This window comes from Pinus tabuliformis, chromosome 1_2 (assembly GCF_031772625.1).
Source record: "Pinus tabuliformis cultivar Carrire ecotype Pingquan chromosome 1_2, CPIR1, whole genome shotgun sequence".
NCBI lineage: Eukaryota > Viridiplantae > Streptophyta > Pinopsida > Pinales > Pinaceae > Pinus > Pinus tabuliformis.
The window spans coordinates 422,867,218-422,891,252 of NC_142298.1; the positions used below are offsets into that span (position 1 = coordinate 422,867,218).

The window sequence follows — 24,035 nt, forward strand, 5'->3', positions numbered from 1 at the left end:
ATTTGGATTGCGGTAAAGCCTGAGAGACAAGGACACGAAAAATTACTCAAGGATAGTGATGAATTCTGGATGGCATTCCAAGTTCTGTTCGGTTTTGATCGGAGCACCGGTTTTGGTGTGATCACGGTTTGATGAGGGTGGATGTGGTTTAACCTTTGGATTCCCTTGGTTGTTCTATGAGATCCCACATTCATGCTTGGAATATGGCACGGGGGTGACTGGCTGAAAGAGAGATTTGGTTCAACCATGTTTATGGTCAGGTGGTATGTGGAAGTCTCAAACCTAGTCGAATTTGCCTATGATTAATCAAAGTTATGTTTTATTACTTTCGCACTAATTTATATGTGGATTTAATGGTTGTCTTATCTCTGATATTTACAAGGTTAATGTTGGTTATAAGCATGGTTATGTGATTGGTTTATGTCATGGTTATTTCATGTATTTACTTGTAATTGTTAATGGATAGATGCAAGACCTAATTTATGATTTAGTATCTCAATGGAGAAGAAGGTGATCCTTCTGGTTATATTTCATAAGTTGTTTCAATCATTTATGCTCTGTCTTGTATCCTAGACCTGTAGGTTACGTTGATGCCAAGTGTTTGACATAATGTTAGTCCCAATTGGGGATGCTCAGGCCTAGTCACGAGTGTGATTTTTGATTGATCAACATTGTTATCATGTTTTTAATGAATTCTGAAAGTTACAAGAATTTTTGGGCAGAGGCCAGGATTCTGGGCTAGAAAAGTGGCTTAAATCTCGGGATCGCTAGGATAAAACTAGAAATTTTGGTCCACAGTCGCTGGTGTTGGCTTTATGATATAGGTGTTGTCCATGATGGAAACTCACTCAGATGACAAATCACAGTGCAGCAGGTCAACAACAAAGGATTACAAATCAGACTCCAAAGAATGAAGAAAGAGAGGTATACGCTGGTTCACTTTGTCCAAGGGGCATATACACATGGGTTAATAGAACAAAAGTAGTGTATAATGTATACACACATTTTCACAGAACGAAAAGCGCGTACATGTTGGAAAACCAAGTTTTTCATCCAAGGTATTTGATCCAAGGTATTTTGGTCCAAGGTATTTGGTCCAAGGTATTGACCCTAGGTATTTGGTCCTAAATGGTTTTGGTCCAAGGTATTGAGAAAGGCCTAAGGGTATATAAGGAGGAGAAGATCATTAGGCCAAGCAGTGTGCAAGCAATAAGATTCTAAGGAATACTTCTATATAAAGTATATTTTATGTTACAGGGTTATGTTTGGGGCTGGATCTGAAATATTCATGTGCACCTTGAGTTCAATATTGGATCAGGATCATGAGACATAAAATAAATTATTCTTGAATGATCTGATATTGGTTGAGACTAGATCTGATGTTTTGTGCCTGTTTTTAATTTGTTATCTATCAAGATCTGGGTTTGTCTGAAGTCTAGAATTGTAACAAAGTTCCAAGTCAATATTTGTAGATCTGTACACAGGTTCGTCTTGGCCAAAGTTCGTATACACGCGGGTTCGGTTCTTTCAAGTAGCATATACAAAAGAAAAGCTTCTTTTTCAGATCTGATTGAAATATCTGATCAAATTTTGTTGTTTTACTGTTGTCTGTCAGTGAAGTCTTCTTAGATATGAATGTAAAACCGAATACATAAGGAGGATGGCATTTGATTGATTGATTGTATAAGTGAGAAGAAGTGATCTTTGTCCCTGCCTGTGTAAATCTCTGAAAGTTGACAGTAGATATTCATTATATTGATAGTTGGTACAAACTTGATTCAAAATTTTATGTTTGCAGTAGTTTTGAAGGTATACGCAGGTTCAATTAATGAAAGTAGCGTATACACACAGTTTGGGTGCAGCCAAGTAGCATATACATTCTAATGCATGATTTTTGAGGTTATATCTGGTTCTGAATGATGATGCAGGGTTATGGGTTCAGTGCAATGTTCTAGTGTCAGTGATTTGATTGTTCAGATTAACTGAATATTGGTTGATGTAGTTTAAGTTTAAAAGCTTTGAAGGGTCCAGTGTGAAAATTTGATGAAACGTGGCCTTCAGATTGTGGTGTTGTGATCCAAGAGTATCCAATCTAAAAATTCATGAAACGTAATCCCTGGTGGAAGAGTGAAGTTTTCTGTAGGCTAGCACCTACGTACTAGTAATTGGCTAGTACAAGAGCTAGGGGGTTGTAGCTCCCTTCCAGTAGAAGCTTGAGAATAAGAGAAGGTTGCGTACTGGTATGAGTCTGCACCAGTATAAGATTGTAAACAGATTTTCTTATTATTAAAAGAAGATAGAGACGACAGCAGCAGGTGGTTTTTACCCATATTGGGTTTCCACCTTAAATCTTGGTGTTCATGTGTGTTGCTTATGTGTGATGCTTTATTTTTCTTTTACTGCACTGTCTAATAAATCTCTGATATATTGGTTTAAGCTCAACACATGATAAATTTTCTAAATCACAAGTTCTCTGCATGTACACTGGTTTCTCTAAGCACAGTCGCATGTACATGCTAGTTCACTTCACTGAAGTATTGTATATAAATCTATTTGAAAAATAAAATTATTGATCTAATAATACTGATTCACCCCCCTCTCAGTATTATTTCCAACAATTGGTATCAGAGCTGGTCCTTCAGAAGAAGTTTGATTGCTTGAAGGGAGATCCATCAACATGAATAATCAAGAAAGCATGGGATCCATCAGACTGCCAATCTTCGATGGGAGAAACTTTGTTTATTGGAAAATAAGAACCACAACCTATCTACAATCGCTTGGAACAAGTGTCTGGGAAATTGTGGAAGGAGGATATACATTTCCAACAGCAATTCCTACAGATGCAGCAGGTAAAAAGCAATATGAAACCAATGCCAAAGATGTCAATACTCTATTGGGAAGTCTGTCACAATAAGAGTTTGTCAAAGTCATGTGGCTCAAATCAGCCAAAGAAATGTGGGACAAAATCGTTCTAAGCTACAAAGGAGACTCTCAGGTAAAACGTGCTAAGCTTCAAACTCTCAGAATTCAGTATGAAACTCTCAAGATGCATAGTGATGAAGTATAGCTAGTTACTTCTTACGCATAGATGAAGTTGTTAATTGTATGAATAATCTGGGTGAAGAAATAAAGGAATTACCTTAGTTGAGAAAGTTTTGAGATCCTTGTCTGCTAAATTTGAATCCAAAGTTTCTGCCATAGAAGAAAAACAAGATCTGCAGAATATCACTATGACATAGCTTCACACAATCTTAATTGCCTTCGAGATGAGAAAAGGAGGACCATCAAATATGAGAGAAGTCGCATTTAAAGCTTCAGCAAAAGGAAAGGAAGAACACAATGAATCAAGACATATTTAAGAAGAAGAAGATGAGGTGAACTTTGTCAAGAAGCTTCAATGGGGCTCTGGAATATTTAGAGGTAAGCTACCTTTCAAATGCTTTGCTTGTGGTAGAGTCGGTCATTATGCTGCCAGATGTCCTCATGAAGATAAATATGAAAAAGGAAAGGAATATGCAAAAGGGAATAGAAAACAAGTTGTGAATAAAAGGAGTTACTATACTCATGAAGATAGAGATGGTTTATCTAATAGTGATGAAGATGAAAGTGGACAAGGTTACAAACTTCTCATGGCTTATGATAGCAATGATTTTTGGGATAGTTTAGAAGAGGATAGTGATGGTTTATCTAATAGTGATGATTATATACTTCTCATGGCTTATGACAATGATAATTTTTGGGATGCTTTAGAAGAGGAAGACCTTCATGAAGAAATATCTAAACTCAAAATCTGTTTAGAAGAAAAGAATATGATTATAGATACCTTGACATACCAACTTGCTAAAAAGGAAAAACACAATGAAAAACTAGAATGTGAAATTGTGGGTCTAAGAAAGGATCTTGAGAAAACGAAATCTCTCAATCTTAGATTTGCTAAAGGATCAGAAACTTTAAATGAAATTATCAAAGTTCAGCATTCTCCTCTAATAAAGACATGTCTTGGATATACTAAAGAAGCATCTCAATCACAGAAGCCGTCAACCTCCACCAAAAGCTATCTTGATGCAGCAAAGACCAGTGAACAGTATGACAATTGTCAGCAAAGGCATAAAGCAAATCACCAGGTAAATCATACTCAATTTACTCCAAGGATGAATAGAAGCCACAACCAACCTCAGGCAAATCATACTCAATTTTCTCCAAGGATGAATATCAAAAGAAACTACAACCACTAGGTTAATAGATTTGATAGTCGCAGGAACTTCTTTAATGGGCAATGTTTTTCATGTCATAATTTTGGGCACAAATTTTCTCAATGCGTTGCTTATAAAACCATCATGACTAGAGAAGCACGAAATCAAAGGAATGTAACAGGAATCAAGAGAAGTTCCTATAATAACTTTTCTCCTCTTAAAAATGAAATAGAATGCTCAATCTGTAACAACTTTGGTCATGAAGAATCTAAATCCGGGAGCAAATTTCAGCAAACATCTCAAAAGGATAAAACACCATTAAATCCCAAGATATGGAGAAGGAAAGAATATCAAACAGAAAAATGTGGTATAGCCGTGTATGCAAAAGGATAAGAAAATCAATGGTACATTGATAGTGGATGCTCAAAACACATGACAGGTGACAAAGAAAAACTTCACTCATATAATGCCTTAGAAAAAGAAAAGAATGTCTCATTTGGAAATGACACTCCTGCTGTCATAAAAGGTAAAGGCTCTGTTTTCTTGAAAGAAAAGGTTAAAGCTAGAAATGTTATGTATGTAGACGGTTTAAAGCATAACTTGTTGAGTGTCAGTCAAATGTGTGATCAAAGAAATGAAGTGGTGTTTTGATCAAATAGATGTGTTGTTCGTGAGCTTGATACAGGAGAGACCGTGATCAAAGGTACAAGAACTCCAAACAACTTATACATATTCAAGGGAGGACAACAACAGTGCTATCTAAGAAAAAATGATGAAAATTGGCTATGGCATAGAAGATTGGGACATCTAAGCTTTTCTCAAATAAGAAAAGCATGCATACTCAAGGTTATTCATGATCTTCCAAATATCAGCATCCCAAAAAATACAATATGCAAACCATGTTAAATCAGTAAGCAAACCAGAATTCACTTCATGGAAAAATAAGGGTCAGCTAGTAAGCCTCTTGAACTTGTCCATACTGATCTATGTGGACCATCAAGGAAAAAGTCACCTCGTGGAGAAGAATACTTTATTTTGTTCATTGATGATTTTTCCAGAATGTGTTGGATAGGTATTCTAAAGCATAAAGTTGAAGCATTTGAAAAATTCCAAGCCTTCAAAGCCTTGGTTGAAAATGAATCAAATCGAAAAATCAAATGCCTCAGGTATGATCTAGGAGGGGAATTTACATCGGATGAATTCTTTGACTTTTGTGAACAACATGGAATAAAAAGGAAATTCTCCACCGCAAGGACTCCTCAGCGAAATGGTGTGGTATAAAGAATGAATATAACAGTTCAACAAATGGCTCGAACTATGCTAGATGAATATGGAACTCCTACAATCTTCTATGGTGAAGCAGCATTCGCTACCGTAACTATTCTCAACAAAGCAAATGTTCGGGTAAATAGCACTCAAACTCCACTTGAACTCTAGTATGGTAAGACTCCTACTGTAAAATACTTTAAAGTTTTTGGAAGCAAATGTTATATCAAAAGGACTGATGAAAAACTTGGTAAGTTTGAACCCAAAGCAGATGAAGGTATTCTTCTTGGTTATTCTTCCAGAAGTAAAGGATATAAATGTTATAATAAAAGACTTGGAAAAATTGTTGAAAGCATTGATGTTGTAGTTGATGAAGCATGCAAAAATCCAAAGCAGATAAAAATAGAAGATTATGAAAATAAAGAATATGGGGATTATTTTCCCACACCAAATCAAAATGATATTGAAGAAGAAACCAATGAAGCACCAGAAGAAGAGATAATGGTAGAAGAAAATACTTTGTCCAGGTACATTCAGAAAAATCATCGAGAAACTCAAATTTTAGGGGAAAAAGAGGTAGGTGTACAAACAAGAAGAACTATTTCAAGGACCTCAAGCTATCTAGCATTACTATCCTCCACCGAACCTCAAAATGTAAATGAAGCATGCAAAGATGAATGTTGGGTCAAGGCCATGGATGAAGAACTTGAGCAAATTGAAAAGAATGATACTTGGAAATTAGTTCCTAGACCTAATGATAAAAATATTAAAGGAACTAAATGGATATTCAAAAACAAGCTAAATGAAAATGGAGAAGTTATTAGAAACAAGGCGAGACTTGTTTGTAAAGGGTGTGCTCAACAAGAAGGTATATATTTTGAAGAAACTTTTGCACATGTTGCTAGACTTGAAGCCATAAGGATGTTTCTTGCTCTTTCTAGCTTTCAGAAATTCAAATTATACCAAATGGATGTGAAATCGGTTTTCCTTAATGGAGATTTAGAAGAAGAAGTTGATATTGAACAACTAGAAGGATTCATTCTTGGAAATGATGCAAAAATTGTATGCAAACTCAAAAAGGCTCTTTATGGTCTGAAACAAGCTCCAAGGGCTCGGTATTACCGCCTTGACAAATATCTACACCAACAAGGTTTTACAAAAGGTTCAGCAGATAGCAATCTATATACAAAGATTGAAACTGATAAATTGCTAATTATTATTGTTTATGTTGATGATATCATTTTTGGTAGCAATGAAGAATCCATGATTCAGAAATTTGCTTTAGTAATGCGGCAAGAATTTGAAATGTCCTTGCTTGGTGAACTTACCTATTTTCTTGGTCTACAAGTTCAACAAAATAAAGATGGTATTTTTCTTTCACAAACCAAATATCTCAAACAAATCTTGAAAAGGTACAGAATGGAATATTCTAAACCTGTATGTACCCTAATGATAACAGGATGCAGTCTCAGGCAAATGATGAATCAACAGCAGTACATCAACCAACTTATGGATCCATGATTGGCAGTCTACTTTATCTAATAGGTACCTGACCTGACATCATGCATGCAGTTGGAATAGTTGGAAGATTCCAAGCAAATCCAAAGGAATCACACCTTCAGGCAGTCAAAAGAATTTTCAAATATCTTCAAGGAACTCAGGACTATGGTTTATGGTATCCTAGAGATGCAAAACTTACTCTTCATGCATATACAGATGCAGATTGGGTAGGAAGTGTTGATGATAGAAAAAGCACTAGTGGCAGTGCATTCTATATGGGTTCCAAGTTAGTGTCTTGGTTCAACAAGAAACAAAGTTCAATTGCTTTATCTACAGCTAAAACAGAATATGTGGTTGTTGCATCTTGTTGCACACAACTACTTTGAATGATGCAAACTTTGCAAGACATTCAAATCACATGTACTCCACCCATCTCCATTCTATGTGATAATACAAGTGCCATCAGTATTTCAAAGAATCCATTCATGCACTCCAAGACCAAGCACATACCCATTAAGTACCATTTTCTACGTGAATAAGTGCTTGAACAAAAGGTCAAATTGGAGTATGTTCCCTCCAAAGAACAGGTTGCTAATATATTCACTAAACCATTGCCCAGAGAAACATTTGAATATCTCAGAGAAAAGCTGGGAGTAGTTGTTGCATCATCCTGCTGTTAAAATCTAGTTTTTCAAAGAAAGTTATTATACACGTGTTTCATGAAGTGTAGTCACGTATACACGCGGGTTTCTGTAGGTGAAGGAGCGTATATGATTTTCAGACAGGAAAACAATGGGGCAAACTCTGATATGGGTGCTCTGTCTGATGTTGATTATAGTCTATTGATATGCTTTGTTCATTAATTTTTATCTGACTAACAAAGATGCCTTGATCATTGGCTTATTAACAATGCACAGGTTGCACAGGTTCAAGGGGAGCATTAGCATTCACACTCATTCTGCATTGTTGGCATTATGGTTGTTGAGTCCAGCTATGGCTTCAGATATTTATACCATTTGTTGCTTAAGTCATATAAAAGTCTAGGGTGTGATATGTCTTCTCATACAGTGATATGAGTCCTATTGGACAAATGATATAATGTGTATCCCCACTTTGCATGGGATGGATGATGTAATATTTATTGTATTTATGTCATGTATAAACAATTGGTATATCTCCACTTGGTTGGGTGGATGAGTCAAATTTGGTATATCCCCGCTTGGTTGGGAGATGGATGTATGTATGAGTCATTGGTGATAGAAAGGCCATACTCACATAATTGAGTTATAGAGTCATGTTATTCTTTTGGAAAATATTTTTGCAGACTCTGCATGTGCTCAGGGGGAGCATGGATAGTTTCAGTGTATCTCAACTTGTACAAAGGGGAGCTCAATCATAGAATTCAGCATGTTCTCAGGGGGAGCATGGACAACATAATGTATGTCAAACGGGGAGACTGTCTTGGTGTTGTTGTTGCCATCAAGTCCAAAGGGAGAGATTGTTGGCTTTATGATACAGGTGTTGTCCTTGATGGAAACTCACTCAGATGATAGTTCAAAGTGCAGCAGGTCAACAGCAAAGGATTATAGATTAGACTCCAAAGAATGAAGAAAGAGAGGTATACGTTGGTTCACTTTTTCCAAGGGGCGTATACACACAGGTTAACAGAACAAAAGTAGCATATAACATATACACACACTTTCACAGAAGGAAAAGCGCGTACATTTTGGAAAACCAAGTTTTTGTTCCAAGGTATTTGATCTAAGGTATTTTGGTCCAAGGTATTTTGTTTGAGGTATTTGGTCCAAGGTATTGACCCTAGGTATTTGGTCCAAGGTATTGGTCCTAAGTGGTTTGGTCCAAGGTATTGAGAAAGGCATACGAGTATATAAGGAGGAGAAGATCATTAGGCCAAGCGGTGTGCAAGCAATAAGATTCTAAGGAATACTTCTATCTGAAGTATATTTTATGTTGCAGGGTTATGTTTGGGACTAGATCTGAAATATTCATGTGCACCTTGAGTTCAATATCGGATCAGGATCATGAGACATGAAATAACTTATTCTTGAATGATCTGATATTGGTTGAGACTAGATATGATGTTTTGCACCTATTTTTTTTATTTATTATCTATCAAGATCTGGGTTTGTCTAAAGTCTGGAATTGCAACAAAGTTCCAAGTCAATATTTGCAGAGTTGTACGCATGTTCTTCTTGGCCAAAGTGCGTATACACGCAGGTTCGATTCTTTAAAGTAGCGTATACAAAAGAAATGCTTCTTTTTCATATTTTACTGAACTATCTGATCAAATTCTGTTGTTTTACTGCTCTCTGTCAAAGAAGTCTTCTTAGATCTGAATGTAAAACTGAATACATAAGGAGGATGGCATTTGATTGATTGATTGTATAAGTGAGAAGAAGTTATCTCTATCCCTACCTTTGTAAAGCTCTGAAAGTTGACAGTAGATATTCAGTATATTGATAGTTGGTACAGACTTGATTCAAAAGTTTATGTTGTAGTTTTGAAGGTATTCGGAGGTTCAATTAACGAAAGTAGCGTATACATGCAGTTTGGGTGCAGCCAAGTAGCGTATACATTCTAATGCATGATTTTTGAGGTTACAACTGGTTCTAAATGATGATGCAGGGTTCTTGGTTCAGTACAGTGTTCCGGTGTTAGTAATCTGATTGTTCAGATTAACTAAATATTGGTTGATGCAGTTTAAGAATAAAAGCTTTGATGGGATCAGTGTGAAAATTTGATGAAACGTGGCCTTCAGATTGTGGTGTTGTGATCCAAGAGTATCTAGTCTGAAAATTCATGAAACATGGTCCCTGGTGGAAGAGTGAAGTTTTCTGTAGGTTGGCACCTATGTACTAGTAATCATATTGGCTTGTAAAAGAGTTAGGGGTTGTAGCCCCCTTCCAGTAGAAGCTGGAGAACGAGAGAATGTTGTAACCTTCTGCAAGTAGAAGCCTGCGTACTGGTATGAGTCGGCACCAGTCTAAGATTGTAAACGTATTTTCTTATTATTAAAAGAAGACAAAGATGATGGCAACAGGTGGTTTTTACCCACATTGTGTTTCCACCTTAAATATTGGTGTTCATGTGTGTTTCTTATGTGTGATGCTTTATTATTATTTTACTGCACTGTCTAATAAATCTCTGATATACTGGTTTAAGCTCAACACATGATAAATTATCTAAATCACAAGTTCTCTGCATGTACATTGGTTCCTCTAAGCATAGTCGCGTGTACACGCTAGTTCACTTTACTGAAGTAGCGTATATAAATCTGTTTGGGAAATAAAATTATTGGTCTGATAATACTGATTCACCCCCCTCTCAGTATTATTTCCAATAGTTGGCAGGCAAGCCTGTGAGAGTGACTTTGGGTTTTTGGTTGCTCCCTTGCCCATAGCATGAGAGTGACTATGGCCTAAGAGCTATAGAATAGCAATGGGACTGATGGACATGCTGTCTGAGTAGCTGACTTGTCTCTTGAGGGTTTTGTTGATGATGTTGGATGACTATATGTGATGTTCCGTCGATTCCACTTCCTTAAGGTGACATAGGAAGTCGAATCTGATCATAGTAGCACCTCTCCTCATGTTTACACTGGTTGTCATGGTTACTTTGGGTAGACCTGGGAGGGGGTGTTACATATTCCAATCATGAATGTGGGATCATATGGGTTAAACGAAAATAAAACCAACCAAGTCTTCCAAAGGCCACACCACCTCAACCCTCAACCACAATAATTTCGCCTAATCGGTCAAGAAATCCCTAATACCAAACCAAATTGGTCTCTATCCAAGTTTTTTAGGGCTCCAGGAACTACTAACTCAACCTACAGCCTCTAGGGAAACCAAGTTATTTCAGGGATCTACAGTGTTTGTCCCAATCCATAAGCTCTAGGTACTAGTAACTCAACCAACAACCTTCAAGGAACGCAAGTTGTTTCAAGGCTCTAGAGAATTTGTTCCAACCCACATCCATAGGAAACCTGAGAACTAATCAGAAAACCAAATGGGAAATCCAATACACCATCGGTGTGCAAGAAATTGGAAGGCAAGGTTGAAACTAATGTTAATCCAAGAAAATCTCCATGCCAATGAAAACATATAACCAAGGAACCACATGCATATACCATGCATCCAAATTCCATCAAGGAGATCACACATGCAACCTATTACCTACAAATTAAACATGTTGTAGTTGCTCATCCAATTGTCTCCTTGCGCTTCCTTGCTTTCCTTTGCTTTCTTTTTCCAATCCAAGTGAATGCCAGAGTGCCTCAAGAATTATCTAAGAATGCAAGAGAGTAAGAGAGCCAAATTCTAAATTGAAAAAAAGTTGTCAAAATATAGAACTAGCAAAATCCATCAACTGTTTCTCTAATGCCTTTTTATCATTGAGGACTTCTTTTTCTTCATTTTCCTTCTAATTTCCCTTGCATGCAAATTTGTGTCTCTTCACGTTCCTTTTATCCTATTTTCTTTTATTTTCATAATTAAATGTCATTTATTACCTCTTTGCCTTTGCCAATTTCCATGGCCCTTAATAAACCACAAGTGATTCCCACTATAATGTTTTCCCACCATTCATCTTGGAATACCTGTCCCAAGACCTTGGTCATATTTTATTTACGTGGAAAAATCAACCTGGGGTTGTTACAAACCCCTTCATCTTAGGGAAACATTGTCCTTGGTGTTCAATGATGCTTAAACCCAACAAAATGTGATGCCCATGGAGCTTTATAACATAGCTTGATGCAACATGCACATCATACCAAACTGTTGAAGCCATGAACACCATACTTCTTATTGGAGCTTTAGAAAACAACTCATTGTAGTTTTTACAATACAGACACAAGTATATATATATAAAAGCACATATATCAAACACATCTTCTCAACCATAAAATAAGGAAGGATACAAAGCCCACATATGATCAGTCATCTCCCATGTAGCTTCGTCGAGCCAAAAGTGCTTCTACTGCACTTTAACATGTTCTATTGCTCGGTTCCAGAGCATGAGCTATTTTTGCTGCAAAATGCACTGAGGTTCTGGCTGGAATTCTCCCTCTAGTTCCACCTGCAATACAAACCAATCAATCACATGATCAACATCCTGGACATATCTCTTAAGCAATGAAACATGGAAAACATCATGTACTTTCACTATTGGCAACAGTGCAAGTTGGTAGGCCACTGGTCCAATCCTCTCAAGGATCTCAAAATGCCCATAATACTGAGATGCCAACTTGGCACATGATCCAATCCTCAAGGAGATCCTAGTGGGATTGATGCACAAGTACATATGCTCCCCAACCTGAAAATACTTGAATCCTCTATGTTGGTATGCATAACTCTTCTTCCTTTCCTGTGATGCCTTTAAATTCATCTTCATAACCTACATCTCCCATTCCATCCTAGCCAACATATCCGGTCCAATCAACACCATGTTCACTGGATCACTCTAGTTGATAGGAGTATTACAACTCCGCCCATAAATAGCCTCATATGGACTCATCTTCAAGGATTCCTCATACCCATTGTTATATGAAAACTCCACCAGTGGAAGATACTCCTCCCACTTCCTTTGCTGATGATATATCTTCAACATATCCTGAATAATCTTGTTAACCCTGTCTTTCTATCCATCTGTCTGCGGATGATAAATTGTACCAAAATATAACTTTATCCCCAAGCCTGCAAACAAATCCTTCCAAAACCTCGAAGTGAACTCGACATTTCTATCTGATATAATATTCTTGGGAACACCATGTAACCTCACTACCTCCCTGATGAAGATACGAGCTACCTTGCTCAACCTATCAACCACAACCATGATGAAATCATGCTACCTCGATGTCCTTGGCAATCCTATAATGAAGTCCATGGAAATGACCTCCCATTTTCATTCTAGAATCGGAATAGGTTGCAGCATACCAGCTAAATGCTTATGCTCTTCTTTCACCCATTGACAATCCAAGCATATTCCAACACACTCAAACACCTCTTTCTTCAAGTTCGTCCAATGATAGAACTTCTTAACAATTGTCAAAGTCTTCTAGTATCCTAAGTGTCCTGAATATGGCTTGACATAAAACTCCCTTAAGATAAGCTTCTTGAGCTCACTGATATCTGGAACATAAATCTTGTTCCTAAATCTGACCAAGCCATCTATTGTGAGGTGATAGTCTTCATCCCTATCACCTTCACCTTATTGTTGTAATCTCTGCTTCAGTTGTTGGTACCTCTCATCATGTTGCCCTGCATGTAAAATCCGCTCCTGCAAATTTGTTCCATAAGAGCTCACAACTGAGATATGGTTCATCTGCACTCTCCTACTAAGAGCATTTGCAACCTTGTTCTCCTTTCCATTGATGTATCTATTCTCAAATTCAAACTCACGGAGGGTAACCAACCATCTAGTTATTCTGATATTCAAGTTAGGTTGGTCAAACAAGTACCTCATCCCACTATGATCACTCATTAGAACAAACCTCCTTCCAAGAAGGTAATGTCTCCACATATTCAATGCATGAATGATAGTTTCCAACTCAAGATCATGAGTCACATAGTTCGACTCATGTGCATTCAACTTCCTTGACTCATAGCATACCACTTGCCTTCCTAAATCAAGACTCCACCAAGTCCTTCCTTGCATGCATCTGTACATACCATGAAATCCTTATCATATCTATAGTCTTCAAAACTGGAGCATTTGTAAGCAAATGCTTCAACTGCTCAAAACTAGCTACTCACTCCTCAATCCATTCAAACTTCTTCCCTTTCCCATGCAAGGATTTAATAGGATAAACAATCTGTGAGAAGTTCCTGTTGAACTGCTTGTAATAACCTACTAGTCCCATGAATGATCTAACCTCATCCACATTTCTAGGTGTTGGCCACTCTATGATAGCTTTAATATTTTTTGGGTCCACTACTACACCTTCCTTGGAAACAACATGCCCCAAGAACTGAACTTGATACTAAAAGAAACTACGCTTGCTAAGTTTGGCATACAACTAAATCTCTCTCAACAATCTCAATACTACTACCATGTGCTCTACATGCTCCTCCTCATTCTTGGAGTATATCAATATATCATCATTAAACACTATCACAAACTTTTCTAGGTAAGGATGCCACACATTGTTCATCAAACACATGAAAGTGGCTAGAGAATTGGTAAGACCAAAAGGAACCACAACCAACCCATAATGCACATACCTTATGCATAATGTAGTCTTGTATATCTTCTTCTTTCATGCACACTTTATGATATCCTGATCTCAAATCAATCTTTGAAAACACTGCTTATCCCTTCTGTTGATCAAACAAGTCATGAATCCTCGGAAATGGATACTTGTTCTTGATAGTTACCTTATTCAACTATCTATAATCAATGCACAATATGAGAGTAATGTCATTTTTCATTAAAAACAATACTAGTGCACCCCAAGGCGACACACTTGGCCTTATGTATCCCTCATCAAGAATTTCTTTAAGCTGCAACTTCAATTCCACCAACTTTGGAGTGCTCATCCTGTAAGGTGCCTTTGATGTTGGCATTGTTCCTAGTATTAGCTCAATAGAGAAATCCACTTCCCTATGAGGCTGTAACTTTGAAATCTATGCAGGAAACACATCCTGAAACTACTGCAAAACATGATACCTCTTCAACATCCTTAACATATTTCCCTTTGTCACTGGAAATATGCACTGCAAATAGTACATACTCGTTCCTACAATTGCGCTTAGCTTGCATGACTATAACCATTCTCACTGATGTAGAATTCTTCTTTCCCTGCAATATTTTCTTCTCTCCATCATCATCCAGACACTTAATAGCCTTCTCATAGCAGTCTACCTTGGTCCTATGAGTAAACAACCAATCCATGCCCAAAATCATACTATATGATCCCAAAGGAAGCACATTTAGATGTGTTGATGTAGGCATACCATTCAACTCAAATGCACAAGCTTTCAACCAATGATGAACTATTTTCTTGGTAATTGTAGCTAGTTGTACCAACCAAGACTTTGCATGCACTTCTTTATTCAAGCCACACTTATCCACCAGGTCAGGACTAACATAACTATAATTAGATCCAGGATCAATCAAAATGGAAACAACTTGATCACAAAGCTTACCTTCCATCTCAATAATGAATTCCTGATGATCAACCTACCTGTTATCCACTGTTACATAAATCCAAGGAACACTTTTACCAACATCCCCATCTGTCTACGCCTTTTGAGCACTATATATTTGTGGCTTGCCACCCTGGTACAATGGACAATCCTTCTTGCGATGGTGTTTTCCACAAATCCAACACTGCAATGGTTCTCTGCCACTACCTTTATTCTATTTCTCTCGAGGATGAGGTTCATGCCCCTTCTTAGCTGCATTAAGCTTCTTGTAAGGAACCACATTTTATTTCTCACCTGCATCTTGAGTTATTCCTCTCTTTTGTAGCCATTTCCATTTAACCTTCTCATTCCCTTTCCAATCACGCTTAGGCTCAGACTTGTGTTTTGACTACTCATAACAATGCTTCAATTTCTCGATGAATTCCTCCAATGACCGAGGCTCGTCATACTCAATCCAATCTTTGAATTCTAATGGTAGTCTGTTGATCAACCTTTGTACCTTTGTCTTCTCATCCTTGAGATAAGTCACATACTTCAACCACTCCAGAAATTTGGTCCTCTACTCTTCATCTATCATGGAACCCATCTTCAACTTATAGAATTCCTTGGCCTTTCCATCATAATATCTCTCAAACAAGTAATTTTTCCTAAAGAATCTTTTAAACTCATGCCAACTAAGCTCCTCTATCCCGATGACTCTAACACGCTTCACATCTTCCCACCCAATATCTATTTTTCCCTTTAGATTGAAGATCACTATCTTGGCTTTCATATTCTTTGAATAAGCATGCAATACAAAGAACTTCTTCATCCCAAGCAACCATGCTTTTGCATCCTTTGGTTTTTGACATCCCCATCAAAAGTAGGAGGCTTGAATTTCTTTAACTCCTTTTGCAAACACTGCTTCTGACTCCTATAAGTATGCTGGTGGTATTAACGACGATGTCTCTCAGAACCGGAGATCTACCACCTCTGACTAGGTCATACTTCTCCAACTTGTATCCTGATCGAGACCTCCTACCATATGCCCCATTAGTATTTTCCTCCTATCCATGACTGATCCTTAGTTGTCCCTAATTTTGCAAATCTGAAAGACTCTGAAGGATGATTGTGTTAACATCTTATTGCTTTCTTTTGCTCTGGCAAGCATTCCCTATGCCTCAATCAACCAACTATTATCTTCCTTACAACTTTTGATTTCTTCCTTCAAACTTCTTAGTGTATCTACTATATCAAGAGAGTACTCTTCTCCTTGCTTCTCAACTGACTTGTCCTATCATGCCTATAAGGGGAGTCATGTGAAATATAGGCCACCATTCTTCTCTTCATCTCTTATCTTCTATCTCCTACAAACATGTCACTTTAGATAAACTAAATAGAGGCATCACCAAAATCACACCTCAATGTATTTCAGGGGAGGTTATCTCGTCTGCACACTCAATCCAGATTAGCACAATATAGATATATAATGACATCAACATATCAACATCATGCATGATAACACAAATCTACAATAATTACCACATGCATAATAATCATAACCATCACAATACATCAAAGTAGACACATATACAAGTAACATGCATGCATAACAATATGCATTTAGCCCATCTAGTCCAAGTGTTTGAACCTTGAAGCTCTGATACCAATTTGTAACTACCCCTCCCACATTTACTCACTTTGACAAACTCTCCAAGGTAAATATGAGTTGAGTGTTACTATGATATGAATTGACCTCCAAATACAAGTTATGGAAGTGGGGCCTACAAACTGGAAGTAAACTGATATCCCTCAAGGATTACAAATCACTCAAGAGCCTACCAACCACCCCAAGTGATCAATACATGAGTTGGAACTCCTTTTCACAAGGTTTACTCCCCAACCACATCCATAAAACTTCATGCATGCAGTTGGGAGGCTATATTTTAAGAAATTTACCCGAGAACACAAATAATAACGGAGAATTACTGAGAGAAACAAATATAAAAATAACTAGCAACAACCATAAACACATAAATACACATGTTTATCCGGGAAAACCCCAAATCCGGGGAAAAACCCAATCATAATGAAATTTCATTATCCTTGGCCAAAACTCTGGCCAATCCGGCCAAGTGAGCCTTCACCGCTCACCTCCAGGCCTTGCATTACAATGAAGTCCTTCCAGCCTTTTATAGGCTCCATTACATATAATACCACGGGCAGAATACCATGGGTGCACAATACCATGTGCCCCAAAACCATCACTATTTAACGTGGTCAACTTTGACTCTATCCCGAGTCAAGTTTACCTAACAATTCCCCCCTTAAACTTGACTTGGGGTTCCTTGACTAACTCCAGCCAAACCTGCTATCACTCTAGCTCTTACCCCCCTCAGAGTTTTTCCCCGAGGTATTGTTAACCTGAGATCCACCCTATCACCTAGGTCTAAACCAGACTTTACCGGTGATCACCAAGGGTACACATGCCTTACCAGGTCTTACAGTAGTATGCCCATTTACATGCAATAATTTTGACTTCATTAATTTTTATTTTTTTTTAATTGCTGCTGTGATTCTGATCCATCCTCTCTCAATTTGATTTGCTCAAAAACTTCTATCAAACTGCTCCAACTGCAAGCTCGAGAACCTCGTAGATTCCAGCACTGGTGGCCTCACGTAGCAGAAAATGAACAATTTTCGAAGCTGCATGAACAATTTTCTTTTGCTAACCTTCTTTAAATAGCCGCATGAATCCCGAACAATTCGTCAGCATGTTCTAAACCAGTAAATATCGCAAATGCACTGCGATCCCTGGCAGTTACGGCACTATCTTCAGCACATTCTCCTCGAGGTTCTTCCGCGTATGATTGTTCCACCATTATTTTCCAGACCCAGATCTTTAAAAACGCTGCATTGATCTCATCAGGCACTATAAACCCCTGGCATCAAAGAATCCCTTTGAAGCCAATATCTAGCTCTGATACCAGTTGTTAAGAAATTTACCCGAGAACACAAATAATTACGGAGAATTACTGAGAGAAACAAATATAAAAATAACTAGCAACAACCATAAACACATAAATACACATGTTTATTCGGGAAAACCCCAAATCCAAGGAAAAACCCAATCATAATGAAATTTCATTATCCTTGGCCAAAACTCTGGCCAATCCGGCCAAGTGAGCCTTCACCGCTCACCTCCAGGCCTTGCATTACAATGAAGTCCTTCCAGCCTTTTATAGGCTCCATTACATATAATACCACGGGCAGAATACCATGGGTGCACAATACCATGTGCCCCAAAACCATCACTATTTAACGTGGTCAACTTTGACTCTATCCCGAGTCAAGTTTACCTAACACTATAGCCACACCCATAGGCCTCCTTGCATGCAATTATGACCCAAATTCCTCAGTTCAAAGCATGTGGTCGTGAGATCTATACCACTTTTTCAAGCTAGCCTCTAGACCACTACTCAAAACTGCCTATAACTTTTCATAATCATGACAATGATGATAATAATGCTAAACAATCAAAACTTGAGTAAGATCTTGACCTAGACATGATTTATGCAAGATAGCTGCACCAACACTTGTTAGCGCATGCATTCATCAACCAACCAGTAACTTATCAAATCATGAACAAGAGTCATAGCTAAAGCACATCATAAAACCATGCATATAACCATAATAGAAACTATGACAAATTAGCCATAAGATCGCCATAATAACTAGTACAAGTGCTCATAGATCACAATAGAAAAATAGCTCATATTAACATATGAAAATTCCAACCAAGTCAGGGACTTCCACGTACCACCCGACCATAGATTGGGCTAAACCAAATCTCTCTTTCAGCCAATCACCCCCCCCCCCCCCCCCCCCCCCCCCCCGCCAACCCCACGCCATATTCCAAGCATGAATGTGGGATCATATGGGTTAAACTAAAATAAAACCAACCAAGGCTTCCAGAGGCCACACCACCTCAACCCTCAACCATAGTGATTTCACCTAACCGATCCAGAAATCACTAATACCAAACCAGATTGGTCACTATCCAAGCTGACCAGGGCTCCAAGAACTAGTAACTCAACCCCCAACCTCCAGGGAACCCAAGTTGTTTCAAGGATCCAGATCATTTTTCCCAACATGTAGGCTCTAGGGTCTAGTAACTCAACCCACAGCCTCTAGGGAACCTAAGCTATTTCAGGGCTCCAGAGAATTTGTTCCAACCCACAACCATAGGAAACCTGATAACCAATCAGAAAACCAAATGGGAAACCCACTACACTATGGTTATCCAGGAAAAGGGAAGGCAAGGCTAAAACCACTATCAATCCACGCAAATTTCCATGCCAATGACAACACATAACCAAGGTATCACATGTATATACCATGCATCTAAAAACCAGAAAGGAGATCACACATGCAATTTGTTATTTTCAAAGTAAGCCTTTTGTAGCTGTTGATCCAACTGTGTCCACACGCTTCCTTGCTTTCATTTGCTTTCTTTTTCCAATCCAAGTGAATGCTAGAGAGCTTCAAGAATGCTCTGTGTGAAAAGAGTAAGAGAGTCAAATGCTAAACTGACAAAAAGCTACCAAAAAATATAACTGACAAAAGCCATCAACTATTTCTCTAATGCCTTTTTATCATTGAGGTCTCATTTTTCTTCATTTTTGTTCATTTTTCCTCTAATTTACATTGTTTTCAAATTTGTGTCTCTTCACCTTCCATTTCTCCTATTTTCATTTATTTTCATAATTAAAAGTCATTTATTGCCTCTTTGTCTTCCCCAATTTCCATAGCCATTAATAAACCACAAGTGATGCCCACTATAATGTTTTCCCACCCTTCAGCTTGGATTATGTGTCCCATGACCTTGGTCTTATTTTATTTACATGGAAAAATCAACCAAGGGTTGTTACAGGTAAGTACCTCCTTATGTTGATGGAATAATCGAAACTTTCTTGTAGGATATCGGGGGCTATAAACTCCACTTTCATAGCATTGATTTCTAAAGTATCTCCTCCTACATCCTTCAAGGACTATAGGCCAATTTCCCCATGCAATATTATCTACAAAATGATTGCGAAGACTATTTCTTTGCGAACAAAGGATACTCTCTCAAAATTTATCTCTTATGAACAATTTGGCTTTTTGAAAAATCGCCAAATACAAAATACCGTGGCAATTGCAAGGAAATCCTGCACACTATAAAGGTGAGGAAGAAAAACACTATTTTATTAAAAGTGGATATGATAAAAGCCTATGATTGTATTGATTGGTAGTTCTTGAGGTTAATCCTATAAAAGAGTGGTCTTTTGGTGGAGTATGTGGATTGGATTATGGCCTATATTACATCTGTAAACTTCGTTGTATTGATTAATTGGATGCCATCTCGATTCTTTAAGGCTTCTAGAGGCCTTCGACATGGATGCTCCCTTTACCCACTTTTATTTCTGTTGGTTATTGATGGGATGAGCCTTATGGTCGAGGATGCTCATCATAGGGTCTCTTTCCAGGGGGTGCGAATCACTAAAAAAAATTCCATCACCCACTTGATGTTTGTGGATGATTTGTTATTTATGGGTAATGCTTTTGTTGGGGAATGGAAAAATTTCACCAAATTATCTCTAATTTTGTTCATGCTTCTAAGCTCTATATGAACCATTTAAAATCCATTCTAATAGATGCTTCTTCTAACACAGTCTTTGTTGCTGCTATTATTGACATCTTTGAGGTCAATTCTATTCCAATGGACATCGATTTTAAATATTTGCGCTTCCATATTAAACCTAACAAGTATGACATTAAAGCTTGGAAGTGGATGTTAGGTAAATTCGATTAAAGACTCTCTATTTGGTCTTCCAACTGGTTATTACTAGGTGGCAGGTTGATTTTGGTCCAATCGGTAATTCAAAGCATTGTTGTTTATTGGATGCATTTATATATGTTGTTGCACAACATCATAAAGAGAATCAAATCTATCATTTCCAACTTTATATGGAGAGGACATGGGAGCGGAAAAAGAATCCAATTGGCTAGTTTGGATGACAAGTCTGTGGATAAATATTTAGGTGGTTAGGGCATCCTCCATATCAAAAAACTTAATTGGGCTTTGGGGGTTAAGATCCTTTGGTGTGGCCTATGTGGTTCGGGCATTTGGCAATTGTTAACGAAAAATACCTTAAAAATTCAATGATGTATGTGTGGATTAAGGATGGGGCAAGGGTCACTTGTATGTCGTCCTACATTTGGCAAGGTTTCATGAAAATCAAACATTGAATGATAGGCAATATCAGATGGAGTATTGGATCAGGTTCACAACTTGAGATCGAGTTCAATCCGATTATTGGTTTCATGGGGGATCACACATTGCCTATCTTAATCATCAGACATTTACATAATTTGGGTATTTACTTTTTGAATCAAATCATGTTAGCACAAGATCTAATTATGCTATGTCCAACATGGATCAGCTCATGTGTTTGGGCATTTTTTGTCATATGGCAATGTGCGAGGGCAGTTACGTAAAAAACCTTGCAATGGCTAAGTATATTCCTCAGGGATAAGGCAAATGATTTTACATGGGACGGTAAGTTGGTGTATGGTGTGGTTACAATAAAGGAGGTTTGTAAATACATTGCACAACCCCAACAAGTTTCTATTGAGTAGGAATGGTTTAAAGTTTTTTGGTAATGGAAGATCCCTCTCAAGAATATATGGCTAGAAGAAACAAAATTCTAACTTGGGACAATTTATGTTGCCATGGATTCAGTGGTCTGGGTTGGTATATTTTATGGAAGATGCCTTGGAGGATGTGAACCACCTTCTGCTCAATTGTCCAATGGTGGTTTCTATTTGGAGGCTTGTCGAATTGGGATTCTACATGTGTGGTTGTTTGTATAAAAGGCTAGATGTTTGGTTATAAAAAGTTTTGAACACTGCCTTTCTATATCATTTGGGGAATCTAGAAGTGCAAGAATACAAGCATTTTTTAGCAACAACCTGTGGACATCAATTGGACTTGTATGAATATAGTTTCCCTCTTCAATGACTCTGGTCCTTGGGAGTGTAAGACTCTAAGGAGGTGCATCACACTGGGTGATATTTGGAGTCGTTACCGGGTGGGGTTTTTCAACGAGCTTCAAACTTGAACAAATGTGGGAGTGGTGCATTTATTGTTCTTAAGCCTAGACATTTCTACCATTTCAGTTGGTTTAGTGGGATGGGAACCAACATGAAGGCACAAAACATAACACTTTAGGGAGTTTTATATTGTGCTAACTAGTTATCTATTAATGTTTTGGATGTTTTTGTCAATTTAAAAGCGGTCATTAAGTAGATTGTAAATGAGATATATTAAATCCTCACATGTTTTTTTTCTTTCTTGATGCTCCAAATTAAAAATTTAATTGGAATTTTTAATAAGATGTGATTTGCATATATATTCTAAGAGCAAAATGGGATCGCATATGCTTTATCAAAAGCTGGCCTCTATCATCAACTTAGAGATATCAACTATAATGCATATATCAAACAACTCTCTTAAATCTTGGAAAATTTACTACATAGTGGGGTCATTCTTCTTTTGGTACTTTTTAAATAGATGTAATCTTACTTAATACATGCTAGGGGTTATGTGTGGATGGTTTCATTTTATTAAAGGACGATGATTCTACATTAGGATTTTTTTTGTTAGATCCCTATGAGATGTCTGAGTCATTCTGTTTAACTTGAGCTATACTTGATTAGGATTATTTTTGTTAGATCCCCTGTGATGTACGAGCCATCCTGTGAGCTATGCTTGATGATAGATGCATGAAGGATTCTTCTGAAATATGTAAACAGTTTCTTTAATAAAAAATCTGTTGTTTTTTTTTCGTACTGAAACAAAAACATAAAAATGTTTTGTTAGCTACATGTGGTGGACACTCGTACTGATATAATTTGGATTCAGTGCTTGCCATGCACTAAGTGCTATGGCCAGATTGATCCCTTATTCAACCCTGCAGCTTCCACGAACTGGACATCAGTGGTTGCAGAAACAACAGGTATTGCGAACACCAGGTCTCCTATGGAGATGGGTTTTTCACAGTAGGCGATTTCTCCACAAGAGACTCGTACATTCAGAGGGCAAGTGATCAGAAGAGTGGCTCTGGGCTTTGGCCATGACAACGAAGGGCTCCTTGAAGGAGCTGCAGGGCTTCTGGGTCTGGGCCGAGGGACACTCTCGTTTCCATCTCAGACAGGAGCACAGTTCAGCAAACGATTTTCTTACTATTTAGTCGACAGGAAGGCGTCTGGAACCTCTAGTTCCCTAATCTTAGGTGCAGCTGCAGTGCAATTTTTACACCGCTGTTGAAGCTCGATACTTTCTACTATATTTAGCTGGTGGGCATAAGCGTCGGTGGGAAGAAGCTCACCTCCATTCCTGCCTCTGTGTTCAGGATTAATGCTACTGGCAATGGCGGAGTTATTATCGATCCTGGAACCTCTGTGGCTCGTTTGGTTGAGTCTGCTTATACTGCAATAAGGGATGCTTTCAGGGCTGGGACTGGGAACCTGAAATCTGCAGGTGGGTTTTGTCTGTTTGCTACCAGCTATGATTGGTCAGGGCTGAAACCTGTGAAAGTCCCCACTGTGGTCTTTCATTTCCAGTGCCGAGCCGATGTCTCGCTGCCTGTTACTAACTATCTCATTCCTGTGGACAGTTCTGCAATTTTTTGCTTCGCTGGAAATACGGTTAGAGGTGTGAGGTAGAGGTTGCTTCGCTGGAAATACGGTTAGAGGTGTGAGGTAGAGGTTGCTTCGCTGGAAATACGGTTAGAGGTGTGAGGTAGAGGAATTGTGTGGATGGTTAAAAATAGTTGGAATCTAGAAAAAAAATTTCAAAAAATCTTGTAAAAATAGTATTTGAATCATA

The 24,035-nt window shown here is 37.9% G+C and overlaps 1 pseudogene; it reads left to right on the forward strand.

Moving 5' to 3' along the window:
• The window catches only part of LOC149206152 (aspartyl protease family protein 2 pseudogene), a 25,997-nt pseudogene extending 1,962 nt beyond the window's left edge, over positions 1–24,035 (forward strand).